Here is a 14,620-nt window from a genome sequence, read left to right as displayed (position 1 = left end):
CATGAATGGACTTCATATTTGATTAACTTGAATGTTACATTTCATAACCATATTGGGAAGCAGAATTTTCTACAATCCTTAAATTTGTTTCATGATTTCTTTTTACTCTAAGATTGTAATTTAAGTTGTGCTAATACTTGAATTTTTATGCGACCCTTTATGTGATATTTTCATCTTATGTTTAAATTCTTGAAATCCTAAAGCAGCTCTATGAGAAGTAAATATGATTAGTGTATTTCCTCAAGGGTCTGTTAATTTTGTGTTAACATGTTTTTATAACAATGTTAATTTATGATAGAATAAATATTTGAGTGCCTACTTTTGTTCTGTTATCACTTTATTTGTTGTTTCATTTTTTAGAAATGCTAATAAGTAAAGGTAGTGGTCTATATAAGGTTATGGTGTTAAGTACTAAGCAATGTAGTTTAGTGAGGAAACAAAAGGAAAGAAAATCTTCACAATCCAGAGTAAAATAATACCTGTTCAAATATTTCTTAGGTTTATGGCTTGAACAAGCCACCTTTGCCTCTTGGATCATATATATAGCAGAGACATCAGCCGCATTTCTTAAAGATTGTTTACCAAGATTATATGAAATTATATGGATTACATGGACTTTGTGAAAGCCTTATGTATAAATATTGATGATGATGATTATTATTTGCAAGATAATGTGTTAAGAATGCCAAAATATGATGGATTCCAATTCTTACTGTTGCCATAACTCCTTGTCTTTTCTTTCTCTCAGACAATTCCATTGCCACTTAAAAGCATTCTTGCTTAACATCTGTTCACCTTTATTTTTTCTCTCAATCCCCCATTTTTCCCATGAAAGGTAAGCTTGGGATTTGCATGAGTAATTTTCCAGTGTCTAGGGAGGCCTAACTGAGCTAACCTCGTGACTACAGATGTCAGCACCTGGAGTGAGAGAATATGTGTTAGTCATGCTGTAATAAAACCCTTAGGAGTTATAACGTTGTGCTTTTCCAACTAAAATGACACTGTGCTCTATGGTTTCATTTTTAAAGGCAAAATGGACCTTGTCACTTTCACTGCTAATTTTCTCTTCGTAAAGGACTAAGCACTGAGCCTGACTTTTTTCCCCTGGGTTGAGAACATCAATTGTGCTGCAGCATGGCTGGGCTTTATTTGCTGGCCTCTGCAAGGAAGGAAGAAGCAGCAGCTTCTGAGCTCTTCCCCCCCGACTGCTTTCAAGCTGCTGAAAGGGAAAGAGCAGCAGATCAATGTGGCAAAAGCTTCATGTGGAAAAGTCTGCCAAGTATTAGAATGTTAAAAGTAAAAACTCAAAATATATGAGCATAATATTAATATAAGCATAAATAAGACTATGCATAATAACATTTATATATCTATCCATTCATATAGACATATCTATAGCAATAGATCTAGATATGTAGACATATGGATCTATATGTGTGTCTCCAGGTATTTGATTTTGCCCTAAAAAATGAATGGCATTTATTACTCAGATCACTCTTTCTTATGGAATTTTTGAAAGTATAGGTCTTCGCTAGAGTTTTTTTTAAAATTTATTTTGAGAGAGAGTGTGTGAAAGAGAGAGAGCATGCGTGCGCTCAAGAGGGGGAGGAGCAGAGAGAGATGGGGGAAGAGAGAATCCCAAGCTAGTTCCATGTTCAGTGAGGAGGCTGACTATGGGGCTCAGGCTCACGAACTGAGAGGTGGTGACCTGAGCTGAAATCAAGAGTCAGAGACTGAACGAACCCAGCCACCAGCTAGAATTTATTTTTATGTAATATTTAAGAAGCAGTTTAGAGTAGTGGTTAAGAACAATGTTTCTACAGCCACACTGCCTAGGTTCAAATGCATGTTTTTTTTTTAATTTTTAAAAATGTTTTATTTATTTTTGAGACAGAGAGAGACAGAGCATGAACAGGGGAGGGGGCAGAGAGAGAGAGGGAGACACAGAATCCGAAGCAGCTCCAGGCTCTGAGCTGTCAGCACAGAGCCTGATGCAGGGCTCAAACTCACAAACCGTGAGATCATGACCTAAGCCGAAGTTGGACGCTTAACCCACTAAGCCACCCAGGTGTCCCTGCATAGTTGTTTTTAAATAGCCACTTATCAGCGGTAGTACTGTAGGTATCTTCCAGTACCTTAGTTTTTCCATCTGTGAAGTACAATTAGTAACTATACTTACCTCTCAGAGTTGTGAGGATTAAATACATATATATATGTATATGTATACATATATCACTTAGAATAGTGAGCTGAGTATATGTAAACCTTATATATCATTTATTAAGCAAGTAAAACTCATATTTCTATCTAAAAGTAAAAAGAATGTCATATATAGAATTCAGTAGTAGTTAATGTTTTTTGTAGTCTTCTAAATTAAGGCATGGCATTTTCAAATAAAATGATAGGATGGTAAATTAGCATAGGAATTCAATAAAGGGCCAGAAATAGAACAGGACTCCTAATCTATTTATTACCCTTTTATCTTTAGAAGTATTAACTGTAACTGAACTAGAAAAATTTTCCTACTAATCATGTCACTTCTAGAAGTACAATGTTATTAAAAGGCCATTTTGAAGAATCATGATATTTTAGAATTAGCAGAAACTTTAGATATCAAATTGTTCATTCAGTCTCTTGATCTTGGAGATCAGAGAACTGAGGCGAAGAAAATCAAATGACTTTCTCAAGGTCAGGTAACTAATTCCAAAGCCGTGTTTACTAACTTCTAGTATCACTATCCAGTGAATAATAGAATTTGCTTTTCTTTGGTGTCTTTTTTAGTAAGCGATATATGTTGTATAATTTTTTATTTTGATATACTTTAACACTTACAAAAAAGTTATTAGAATAGTACTAGGAACTCCTAGACACCCTTTACCCAGATTTACCAACTGTTTATGTTCTGTTTCATTTGTTTTATCATCCCATATATATGTCTGTCTGTTTATGATTTTATTTTGGGGTTTTTTTGAAAATAAATTAGAGACATCTTATCCCTTTATAAATACTGAGTATGCATTTCCTAAGAGCAACTGCAATTATCAATAACTGAAATGAGAGAATTTAACATTGATACAATAATCTAATCTAATCAAGTTTATGTTTAAATTTTATCAATTTTCCCAGTAATACCCCCTTTCTTTAAAATTTTTTTTTCGGGGTGGCACCTGGGTGACTCAGTTGGGTAAGTATCCGACTGTGGCTCAGGTCATGATCTTGCAGTTCATGAGTTCAAGCCCTGCATTGGCTTGTCTGCTGTTGGCACGGAGCCCTCTTTAGATCCTCTGCCCTTTCTCTCTCTGCCCCTCCCCCACTTGCTCACGTGCTCTCGCTCTCTCTCTCTCTCTCTCTCTCTCACAAAAATAAACATTAATTTTTTTATTTGAATATAATTGACACACAATGTTACATTAGTTTCGGGTGTACAATATAGTGATTCAACTTCTCTATGTGTTATGCTATGCTAAGTTACCATCTGTCATGATGCAACACTATTATAGTACCATTGACTGTATTCTCTATGCTGTGCTTTTATTCCCCTGACTTATTCATTCCGTAACTAGAAGCCTGTATTTCCCATGCCCCTTCCCTTATTTTACCAATCTCTCTACTTCCCTCCCTCTGGCAACCATCAGTTTGTCCTTTGTATTTATAGGTCTGATTCTGCTTTCTGTTTGTTTATTTTTCTAATTAGATTCCACATACGATTGAAATCATATGATATTTCTTTCTCAGTATGACTTATTTCACTTAGAATAATAATACCCTTTAGGTCTATCTATGTTGTTGCAAATGGCACAGTCTCATCCTTTTTTATGTCTGTGTAGAGTTCATTGTATTTATATACCAGATCTTCCTTATCCCTTTGTCTATTGATGGACACTCAGGTTTCTTCCATATCATGGCTATTGTAAATAATGCTACAATAAGCATACGGGTGCATCTATCTTTTCAAATTAGCGTTTTTGTTTTGTAAGTACCCAGTAGTGGAATTATTGGATCATGTGGTATTTTTATCTTTAATTCCACACTGTTTTTCACAGCGGCTGTACTAATTTACATCCCCACCGTGTATGAGGGTTTCTTTTTCTCCACATCTTTGCCAATATTTGTAATTTCTTGCTTTTTTTATTTTAGCCATTCTGACAGGTATGAGGTGATTGCTCATTGTTGTTTTGATTTTCATTTCCCTGATTATTAGTGATGTTGAACATCTTTTCATGTTTCTGTTTACCATCTATATGTCTTCTTTGGAAAAAATGTATATTCAGGTCCTGTGTTTTTTTAATTCAATTGTTTTTTTTTTTTTTTTTTTGGTGTTGAGTTGTAGAAGTTCTTTATATATTTTGGACATTAACCCCTTATCAGATATATCATTTGCAAATATCTTCTTTCTATTCAGTAAGTTGCTTGTTTGTTTTGTTCATGATTTCTTTTGCTATGCAAAAGCTTTTTATTTTGGTATAGTCCCAATGGTTTATTTTTGCTTTTGTTTCTCTTGCCTTAGGAGACATCTAAAAAAATGTTGCTAGGCCCAATGTCAGAGAAATTACTGCCTGTGTCCTCTTCTTGGATTTTTATGGTTTCAAGCCTCAAATTTAGGTCTTTAATCCATTTTGCTTTTACTTTTGTGTATGGGGTTAGAAAGGGGTCCAGTTTCATTTTTTTACATGTAGCTGTCCAGTTTTCCTAGCACCATTTATTGAAGAGACAGTCTTTTCTCATTGTATATTTTTGCCTTCTTCGTTATAGATTAATTAACCATGTAAGCTTGGGTTTATTTATGGACTCTCTATTCTGTTCCATTGATCTACATGTCTATTCTTGTGCTAGTATCCCACTGTTTTGATTACTACAACTTTTTAGTATATCTTGAAATCTGCAATTTCGTTATCTCAAGCTTTGTTTTTCTCTCTCAAGATTGCTTTGACTATTCGTTTTTCTGTGCGGTTCCATAGAAATTATAGTATTATTTTTTCTAGTTCTGTGAAGGATACTGTTGGTACTTTGATATGGATTGCATTGAATCTGTAGATTACTTTGGGTAGTATGGACATTTTAACAATATTAATTATTCCAATCCATGGGCATGGAGTATCTTTCATTTGTTTGTGTCATCTTCAATTTCTTTCATCACTCTTTTCTAGTTTTCAGAGTACAAATATTTCACCTCCTTGATTAAGTTTATTTTTAGGGTTTGTTTTTTTTTTTTGGTTCAATTGTAAATGGAACAGCTTTCTTTATTTCTCTTTCTGCTGTTTCATTAGTATATGGAAACAGTACTGATTTCTAGGTATTAGTTTTATATCCTGAAACTTTACTGAATTAATTTACTTATCCTAGTAGGTTTTTGGTGGAGTCTTCAGGATTCTCTATTTATAATATCATGTCAACTGCAAATAGTGACAGCTTAACTTCTTTTTTACCAATATGGATGCCTCTTATTTCTTTTTCCTGTCTCATTGTTGTGACCAGGACTTCCAATACTACATTGAATAAAAGTGTGTAATGCCCCATTTCTTTCTCTATTTTTTTCCAAGATCCAAGCCAGGGTCAAGCCTTGTGTTTAGTTGTCAGTCATGTCTCTTTAATGTATTTTCATTTGGAGCAATCTCTTACCTTTTTCTTTTGGCTTACCGTGATATTTTTGAAGAATACAGACTAGTTATTTTGTATAATGTCTCCCAGCTTGAGTTTGTGGAATGTTTCCTCATGATTAGTTTGAGGTGATGCATTTTTGGTGGAACTACCACAAAAGTGATAGATAATGTGTCCTTCTCTGAGCATCACATCAGGAGGTGGAGTGATGTTAGCTTATTCTAACACTGATGGTGTAAACTTTGATCACATTGGGTCTTCCAGGTTTCTCTGCAGAAAAGTTTCTATTTTACCCTTTCTAAATAATAGTTAATTTGTGGGAGATACTTTGAGATTATAGAAATATCTTTCCCCCACCAAATTTTTACCCATTAATTTTTATATCCATTGATAATTTGTAACTTTATTATTGTTTCCGTATTTATTAATTGACATTCTACTAGAAAACAGAGACTTCTCACTTCTTCAATTTGTGTATTTGTTTAGTTGCTTATCTATCTATCTATCATATCAATAGAACTCATGTATTCTTGCTTTATTCTACAGGTCTCATCTATTACTATCATTGATTATTCAGACACTTAAATTGTCCTATATTGGGCCAGTGAGAACCATTTTAAACTGGCTTCTGTGTTCTTTTGCTATTTTCCCATCATACTTGAGTATTTTCTTACTTTCTGGTACATGTTATTCTAGGATCATCTTGTTCTTTTTTTGACCAAGCCGTGGAATAACCTTTTTATCCAAGTAGCCATGATTACATTTCATAGTAAATGACATTTAAAAGTCAAGATCTAGACACAAGATGTACTCATTCATTGCCACTGATGTATCATTACTTCTAGGCCCTCTCAGTGAACAGCAGTGAATATATTTCTACAGTTATTTCTATATCTATGCATCTATCTACTAAAAACCATGATATGTTGTTCAAAGGGTACAGAAGTGCAGTTATATAGGATGAATAAGTCTAGAGATTTAATGTATAGCATGATGACTATAGTTAATAATACTTTATTGAATACTTGAGATTTGCTAAGAGTAGATTTCAGATGCTCTCATCATACACAGAAAATGATAACTGTGAGGAGATGATATGGTAATAGTTTGACTGTGGTCATCATTTCACCATGTATAGGTATACAAATCATCATATTGAACACCTTAAATATATACAATTTTTATTAAAAATAAAATAAAAACTATTAAGTCCATACTCATATCTATAATTCTGACTTCAAACCATTGGATACACTCTTTCTTCCCATTTCCATATTTGTAAATTTATCTTCCAACAGTGAGAAACCTGGCTTCCCATGAGGTTCAACATATATATTTATTTGCTCAACTTGGAATACACAAAAAGTAATTTCATAATTGCTAACCTAAACCACAGCAGAAAGGAAATCTACTAACTAGAATTCAATATTTTTCAGTTTTTCTGAGTAAAATTTATTAGAAAAATATAATTTGTTCACAAATATCAAGTGTATAGTTCATGAGTTTAGATAAATGTCTACATCCATGTAATTCATGTCCCATCAAGATATAAGACATTTTCATTACCTTAGAAAGTCCCCTGTGCCCTTTCCCAGTCAATATCTGCCCCCTCAAGAGTAGCCATTTTTTTCTGATTTCTATCACCACAGACCCTTTTGGTATATTCTAAAACTTCTCCTGAATGGAATCATGACGTGTATATTCTTGTATCGGGCTTCTTTTATTCATTATAATGGCTATGGAATTCATCTATGTTGATATGTAGTAAAACCTTGGTTTGTGAGCATAACTTGTTACATGCTTATGATCCAAAGCACTTGTATGTCAAAGTGAATTTCAAGAACCATTGGTTCAGTTGTGATCATGTGACATTCAACATCACGTACTACCTGTATTGTAAGACATCACTCATTTATCAAGTTAAAGTTTATTAAAAAGTGTGTGTGTGTGGGGTACCTGGGTGGTTCAGTTGGTTAAATGTCTTATGTCAGCTCAGGTCATGATTTCGCAGTTCATGAGTTCGAGCCCTGCATCAGGCTCTGTGCTGACAGCTTAGAGCCTGGAGCCTGCTTCAGATTCTGTCTCTCTCTGCCTTTCGTCTGTGCTCTGTCTCTCTTTCTCAAAAATAAATAAACATTAAAAAATAAAATAAAATAACATTTATTAGAAATGTTTGCTCATCTTGCCCAATATTCACAGAACAATTTACTTGCAATCCAAGGTTTTACTGTATATGTACAGTTTGATTCTTGCTATTGCTAAAGAGTAGTTATAACTGGTTATGCCACAGTTTGTTCATCCACTCACTTGTTGATGAGCATCATTTGGGTTATATCTATTTGGGGCAAATATAAATAAAACTTCTATGAACATTTTTATACAGATATTTTTGTGAACATATGAATTCCATTTCTCTTGGTTAAACATCTACAATTGCAACTGCTTATCATAGGTAGGATTATGTTTAATTTTGTGAGAAATTGCCAAACCTTTTATCAAAGTGGTTTTCCATTTATATTTTCAACAGCAATGTATGAAAATTCCAGTTGCTCGATATCCTAACCAACATTTGGTGGTGTTCAGTTTGTTTTTAACTTTGGCCACTTAACTATTCATGTAATGGTATCTCATTGTGATTTTATTATAGATTTCTCTGATTTCTAATGGCGCTGGGACTTTTTCATGACACTTTTGCACATTTGTATATCTTCTTTTGTGAAGTGTCTATTTAATTTTTTCCCATTTCTTAACTTTTTGTGTTTTTACTATTGAGTCGTAGGAACCCTTTGTATACTATAGATATAGGTGTTTCAGCACAGACCTGTGTTTTGCAAGTATTTCTTGACTGTCTAAATTGCCTATTCATTTTCTTAATTATATCTTTTGATGAGCAGATGTTTTTTTCTTTTAATAAAATCAAAATTATAAATTGTTATGGTTATTGTTTTCTGTATCCTTCTTAAAAATCACTTTCTTTCCCCAGGTTGTGAATTTATTCTATGTTTTCTTCTTGAAATTTTGCTTTTAAATTTAGGTCTAATATTCATCTTGAGTTAATTTTTGTGTATGATACAAGGTAGGGGAATCTCTATGTGTTATAAACATAGATTTTTTATTATTTTAAAGAGAATTTTCCCAGAAGTATTTTCATTACGTATTTTTCCTTGGCTTCTAGGTGGCAAGTGAGTAAATCCAACTCAAACTAGATTGAGTAAACAAGAATTTGTTTGCTCACTTTGCTGGGAAGAGTAAGACATATCTCATAGAACCAAAGGCAGATACACAAAGGCCAGGACCTCAAGAAATAGAACTAGGATGGGTATTCTGGGACTCTTTTAATTTTCTCACATCTGCTTGTCTCTGCACAGCATCATTTTGAAGACAGCTTTTCTTTACAGGGCAGGGGAGATGAACGCTGTTAGCCTCGCATGCTCATCCTTCCAGTTTCTCTATAACTGTCCCGAGGAAGGACTCCACTTGGCACTGCTTCAGTCACGTGCCCACTCCCTGGGCTGGTCACTGTTTTCGGAGAGCTTAGAAAGTCTGTATAATCATATCCAGGCACATCCGGTGGCAGTGGGATGGTACTACAGACTGAAACAACATGGCATGAGGGAGAGACATTTCCCCAAAGATAGGCTTCAGGATGTTCCAAATAACATATGTCCTGCCATGCTTCCTATTTTTTTTAATGTATGACATTTATTGTCAAATTAGTTTCCATACAACACCCAGTGCTCATACCAAAAGATGCCCTCTTCAATGCCCATCACCTCCTCTCCCCTCCCTCCCACCCCCATCAACCAACCCTCAGTTTGTTCTCAGTTTTTAAGAGTCTCTTATGCTTTGGCCCTCTCTCCCACTCTAACCTCTTTTTAAATTTTTTTTTGCTGATCCACACCAGCTTCCTATTTTTTTTAATGGCTTTTTATGTTTAGGATTTAGTTATTTTCACTGAACTGCTAATTACAATATTCAGGTGTGGTAAAGCTAAGTTTCAAACTAGAGTGTAAATTAATTAGATATTTTGAAGAACTAAAATGTGTTCAGATTATATGAGAATAATGATACCTCATCCAAGATCAAAGTTTAACACATCAAAGTCCATCATAATGTGAATGAGTCTGGATTAAGTAGAAGAGCAGTGAGCTTTTTTTTTCATGGTGACATCCGTCCACTTTCTTCAAATTCTAATGAAAAAATTGTATTGTCAGTACTTCAGTGTAATAAACCATTGGGAGAGCAACTGTGGTTCAGTGATTAGGACAAGATTTATATACTCAGAGTACCTAGTAATTTTCCAGAGCTTATAAAGCAAGGCTGATGATGTTCACCCCACAGGATTAATTGACAAAGAAGAAACGGTCCTGATTGGAAATCATTAAGTACCGCAAGGCTTGCACTTGAAGAAAACCTGAGACTTCCTTGTAGACAAATGACTATCTCAGCCAAAGTTACCTACTTGTTAAAGTATTTTCTTTGAAGTGTGGTTGAATAAAAAGCTGGCGCCTTAGAGACCCTTGAAATGATAATATAATCGACAACATATCTGATTTTTTGGGGTTGGACTCACTACAGAAAGGAGTCTGACATTAAAAGTAGTATTTTATACAAGCTTTTATCTAAGCTTAAAAAGGTGACCATCAGGGGAAAGAGATGGAGGAGCTTTATAAATGATAAATCCTGAAGTTATTTCCCGATTGTGGAGAGGACCCAGCTGAGAAAGTACCCTCCCCGCATCCCTGCCCCTAAGCCTGACTATCTTGCTCAACATTCCACTTGCTTTGGCCTGGCTCTTCCCATTCTTCCCACTGTGTACAAAAGCCCTCCTTCATTGCTGCCATTGTTCCCGCATTACTTTTCAGAGTTAGGTGTGGACAACCTCTTTGTTCCTTTGAGACAGCTTTCCAAAACAAAGTTTTACTAATGAGCTATGAGCGAGGGAGGGAAGGGAATCACAAAAGCTTAAAAATTGAGATGTTTATAAAAGAAGCTTTCTGATCCTATTTTTAAAGGTCTAGTCATAGATTGGAATAATTAATATAAAATAGGAACATCCACTTCTATTACCTTTTCCCTACTTAAGATCTGTTTTCTTCATTCTTTGTGGCCATATGATACAATAGTTGCTGTGTTAGAGCTCTCTGTGAGCTATTAGGTCTTTCCATTTAAAAAGGTTGATTTCTATGTTTGCTTCAGGAGTACATATACTAATATCGGGGCAATACAGAGAAGATAACATGGTCTCTGTGAGAAGATAGACATACAAATTCGTGGCACGTTCCATGTTTTTATGTAATGTACAGCATGGTGACCATAGTTCATAATACTGCATTGCATATTAAAAATAGCTAGGAGTTTGGATTCTGATAGTTCTCATCAAAAAAGAAACACATTTTTTGTAACTGTGCATGGTGATGGATGTTAACTGGACTTGCTGTGGTGATTATTTTGGTGTATATATGAATATTGAATCATTACATTGTACACCTAAGACTAATATAACGTTATGTCAATTATACCTCAATTGAAAAAAAAAGAAGGTAGAAGAAGTTGGGTTTCTCTTCTTTTCCCATTTCAAATGTCATTCTCTGTTGGCTCAGTCGGTTGGGTGTCTGACTTTGGCTCAGGTCATGATCTCACAGTTCATGAGTTCAAGCCCTGCCCACATTGGGCTCTGTGCTGACAGCTCTCAGCCTGGAGTCTGCTTCGAATTCTGTGTCTCTGTCTCTCTCTGCCCCTCCCCCTGCTACTGCTCTCTTTCTTAAAAATAATAAACATTAAAAAATTTTTTCAAATGTCATTCTCTCTTATAAAGCACCTGAATTTCTATTTTATGTTAGAGGGATACCTTCACTTCTTGGTTTGTTTATAGAATTGAAGTAATAAAGACACCCCTTCTCCCTTTCATGAATGGTTGATTGGTTGTGACTGTCCACAGGGTTGTGTTGAGAAGTCCTCTGGGGGTGATTGTAGGTTCCATAGGGAAGAGCACTGGGATTAGTTAATAATGTCTTCCATGAGCTTGAAGAGCGGCAAGATAGTTGCCATGTATCTGTCATTTCTCTCTTAATCCCATTTATGATAAAATATTTGTTTTGATTTGATTTTTGTTTCTACTCAGGTTATCAACATTGGGAATTCCGATGATTTTCTTCTTCATTTATCCCTCAAATAGTGATGTGGTGGTGGGGAACACATCTAAGTATATACAAAAATACTTACTCCCTATCTAATTTAAAACCTCCTTAAGAGTGAGCAGATTCTCTCTATGGAGTATGAAACATTAGACATACAATGAAAAGAAAAGAAATACTTAAAATGTTTTTTTAATGGTTCATCCTATTAAATCATTTTGGTTTCTTACCAAATGCATATGGAAATATTGAAGCTTAAAATATAAAATGTGGATGGATATTTCTGTGCATCCCAATATGTACATAATTTTCTATTCTCTGATGTTTTGGACAATTTAATTTCAAATGAATCAAGGAATAATATGTTTAGTGTTTCCTCAGGAAAATAACTGCACATTTACAAAATTATTACTATTAAAGTTCCCTCAGGTATGCTCTTCCAGTGAATGTTTAAAAAATGTTTTTAACGTTGATTCATTTTTGAGAAACAGAACACAAGTGGGGGAGGGGCAAAGAGAGAGGGAGACACAGAATCTGAAGCAGGCTCCAGGCTCCAAGGTGTCAGCATGGAGCCTGACGCAGGGCTCGAACTCATGAAGTGTGAGATCATGACCTGAGCCGAAGTTGGATGCCCAACTGACTGAGTCCCCCAGGCGCCCCCCAGTAACTGTTTTAAACTTCATGTTCATAACTGTCATACTTTATTAAATTTATCTGTCTTCTATACACATAAACTCATGAATCTGAAGAAGCAATGTTTCTTTATTTTAACTCAAGTTATGATTAAGGGTAGCATCCAGTGATACAAATGAAAGTTTTCTTTGCTCAATAGCTTCTGAAGTTCAGTTTAGCTTTAAGCTACTAAAAGCTTAAAGGGTTAGATTTAGATGGAAGAATTTGGACTGAAGTCTTTGTACTGGTGTTTAGCAAACATGAAATGTTTTAGGATTTTTGCACTGTACTCTGGGGAACCTTGAGGTCTCTGGGGCCCATTCTAGTACTCTCCAAAGACGGATGTTTTTGTCCATTTATATAATCCTTCATTTATTTACATTTATTCAATAAACCTTTGAGTACTCAGTATATGCAGTTAGTCTGGGGGTTTCAGGGAGCCCATATCTACAATGGGTTACAGTGTAAAAGACTGAAAAGTAGTAAGCATATGGCCCACATGTGAGAAAGGTTGTTCCCAGTGATATTGGAACCCATGGAAAGGGAATGTCCAGATCGGGGATGGCAGTGTCTGCAGGGAAGCCTTTGTAGAGGGCTGAAGGATGGATAAAGGTTAGCCATGAAGTCCAGGCAGTGAGGACAACCATTTGTGAAGACTCAAGACTGTTTGAAGAAATTGCTTCCTAAGAACAGATTTAGGTTCCTGGAATTTATCTTGGAGCTATCTTGGAGATAGTTTTAACTATCTACACTAGATCCCCTGCATTCTTGGGTTTAGTGTGCCAATTCCCTTATAGGCACCACAGTTTGATTCATTCTTCAAGTGAAGAGGTGGTGCGGTGAAGAGTGAGGGACAGAGAGTAAACTATTTTTCCCTCACTAGTTCCCTTTCATTAGTGGTTACCTCACTTATCTCACAACAAGCTGCTAAGATTTAATTCTTTAAAGTTTTTCTTATACATATAATTTATATTTTACATATACACATTGTGCTTTCAAAATTTTGTTAATGTTTATTTATTTTTGAGAGACAGAGAGAGAGAGAGAGGGAGAGAGAGAGGGAGAGAGAGAGAGCATAAGTAGGGGAGGGGCAGAGAGAGAGGGAGACACAGAACTGGAAGTAGGCTCCAGGCTCTAAGCTGTCAGCATAGAGTCCAATGCGGGGTTCGAACTCACAAACTGTGAGATCATGACCTGAGCCAAAGTCAGAGGCTTAACTGACTGAGCCACACAGGTACCCCTACACTGTCTTTTTAAAAAAGTTTATTTGTTTATTTTGAAAGCGAGAGAGAGAGAGAGAGAGAGAGAGAGAGAGAGAGAGAGAGAGAGAGAATGAATCCCAAGGAGGCTCTGTGCTGTCAGTGCAGAGCCCGACAGAGGGCTTGAACTCACGAACCAAACCGTGAGATCATGACCTGAGCCAAAATCAAGAGTTAGAAGCTTAACCGAATGAGCCACCCAGGTGCTCCTAAATGTACACTGTCTTAATCTGCCCTGGCCAACATAATAAAGTACCATTGATTGGGTGGCTTAAACAACAGAAATTTATTTTCTCACGGTTCTGGAGTCTGGAAGCTTGAGATTAAGGTGCCAGCATGGTCAGGCTCTGGTAAGAATCTCTTCCTGGTTTGCTGAAGACCACTTTTTCACTACATGCTCATATGGTCTTTCCCTGGTGTCTGCTCAGAGAGAGAAAAAGAGACAGAGAGACAGAGAGAGAGAGAGAGAGAGAGAGAGAGAGAGAGAAATGCCAAGTCTGAAATTATTTAAATATTTAGAATATTAAAAAGAGTTTTAAGTTCTAAATCAGGTAGATAATTATAGTTATTGAAGAAATATTCTGGGAAATAATAAAAACAGAAATAAATTGATAACTTCATAGGTTGTGGCATATACCATGATCAAGTTTTTTAGTGAACATCCTATCTCAGAGCTTTTTTATTTTCTTTGCTTCATCGAAGTTAGGTCTGCAGGAATATGTTTACATGTCTTCTAGTGGCATAGAATTTAATATTTTAAAAATGAGAGAAAAATGTCGGTAAATATTTTACCTTTTTTGATTTTCTTCTCTAGAGACAACACACAACAATGTATATATATAGCCACACACACACACACACGGATATGCATGCACTTATGTATGCACATGTGCTATTTCATTCTGTGTGTATATCTTTGTCGTGTGAGCCATTACCTATAGAATGGCCGTATGC

At 35.5% G+C, this 14,620-nt stretch overlaps 1 protein-coding gene and 1 non-coding gene across 3 annotated transcripts in view; both read left to right on the top strand.

The window, feature by feature from the left end:
* Positions 1-14,620, top strand: part of ARHGAP24 (Rho GTPase activating protein 24) — a 655,671-nt gene that overhangs the window by 214,992 nt on the left and 426,059 nt on the right. The gene's annotated exons all lie outside the window — the stretch shown is intronic.
* Positions 10,789-10,891, top strand: LOC122479277. Its single transcript, XR_006296322.1, has one exon. It is a non-coding gene; the product is annotated as a U6 spliceosomal RNA (small nuclear RNA).

Source organism: Prionailurus bengalensis, chromosome B1 (genome assembly GCF_016509475.1).
Source record: "Prionailurus bengalensis isolate Pbe53 chromosome B1, Fcat_Pben_1.1_paternal_pri, whole genome shotgun sequence".
In the NCBI taxonomy this organism is placed as follows: domain Eukaryota; kingdom Metazoa; phylum Chordata; class Mammalia; order Carnivora; family Felidae; genus Prionailurus; species Prionailurus bengalensis.
The sequence above is the reverse complement of the archived record's forward strand: the minus strand, read 5'-3'. Positions and strand labels throughout refer to the sequence as shown.